The 1,443-nt window shown below is 55.0% G+C and overlaps 1 protein-coding gene across 4 annotated transcripts in view; it reads right to left on the bottom strand.

Moving 5' to 3' along the window:
• The window catches only part of FAM120B (family with sequence similarity 120B), a 40,368-nt gene that overhangs the window by 17,054 nt on the left and 21,871 nt on the right, over window positions 1-1,443 (bottom strand). The window lies entirely within an intron of this gene.

Here is a 1,443-nt window from a genome sequence, read left to right on the forward strand (position 1 = left end):
GCAGCTGGAGAGCAATCTGGTCTCGAGGACCTTGAGGGGCCAGGCTGGGGATGTGATCTCTACATGGACGTCTCGTTGGAGGCTGGTGGGATGTTCTACACGCGGGGTACTGAGCCTAACCAAGCAGAGAGTGGAGCATCTAAGGCCAGAAGTCGGTGCCGCTGTGGCTTGCTCCGTGACCTGTGTGTCCCGAGGAAGCACCCTGACTGGGCGTAGACGTGACACACCCACCAAAACCACAACCAAACCCGTGCAGCTGAGTCCAGTCCAGTCCACAGCCGAGCCCAGGGAGCCGCTTCACAGAGCGCCACGATGCGGACACAGACTGCACCCCTTCCCTCTCCATCAGACGAATGCCTGGGCGTGAACCCCCTACCTCTAGTCGGCAGCCGAATGCTGTGAGCAGGGTGCCACACAGGGCCTCGAAAAGGCTCTGCTCGGGACGTGCTCTGGCCTTTCCAGTCTCCGGGCTAGGCAGGGCTCTAAGGGTCTGCAGCAGCAGACACAGGCACTTCTGGGTGACATCCCCCACCTTCCCCGCTCAGAGACCAATGCTCCTCTCACCCCAGAGGCCTCTGTGACCCACCACAACTGGCCCCGCTCTCCCCAGGAGCTGGAGCCTGAGCCCGAGAGAAACTTCCATGAAGCCACGAGACGTGGAGGAGGGAACAGAAGGCCTGTTGGTACAAATGGCAGCCACACAGCACAGCCTGAGCAGTCATGGAGGAGGTGGTCAGTTGGGCATCAAGCACTCACCTGTCCCTTCCTCCAGATCTGTCCACAGCTCTGTTCTCTAATCCCCTCCCTCCGTCCTTCCTGTCTACTTCCCTGTCCTCTAAGAATTACAACCCCTCCTGTCCAGATGGCCTTTCTCGCCTAACCACACAGTCCTGCTTGCCCATGTCTCATCCTCGCCCCCCTTTAGTCAGTGTCCCCTGTGCTTTCTGAAGGCGCTGTCCCCTGACTCTGGCATGGAGGAAAAGAGGACAAGCACACACTCAGCAGATGGCCGTGACTGGGACGGTCACAAGGAGGAAGGAAAGAGAGAGAAGCCACCCGTTCCAGGGCAGACGGGGCTCTCTTGGGTGAACCGAGGGGAAGATGACGCCCCGAGGAGGAGAAATCAGGGTGGGCAGCTTGGGGGAGCTACGGCGGGGGGAGGGAGGGGTTGATAAGCAGTTCTGGTTGTTGAATACAAAGTTGATGACCTGAAATGTAAACCATCACCTGATTTACAAGAATAAAAAAAAAAAAAAGTTTGTTTCAAAATGCTAACAACACAGCAAATGTTCTGGCACTGTTCACTGACTTGAACAGTTACTTAGTTTATGAATTAAATCCAATATGTAAGTGGTCTGAGGTTGGATCAACTAAACTTAGTGTTGTATATGACAAAATAAAAATAATTTATAAATTATCAAGGGTTCATGAGGGAGGGGGGAG

The sequence above is a fragment of the Echinops telfairi genome, unplaced genomic scaffold (genome assembly GCF_000313985.2).
Source record: "Echinops telfairi isolate 266 unplaced genomic scaffold, ASM31398v2 ScPeMD7_3533;HRSCAF=4204_0, whole genome shotgun sequence".
Classification (NCBI taxonomy): domain Eukaryota; kingdom Metazoa; phylum Chordata; class Mammalia; order Afrosoricida; family Tenrecidae; genus Echinops; species Echinops telfairi.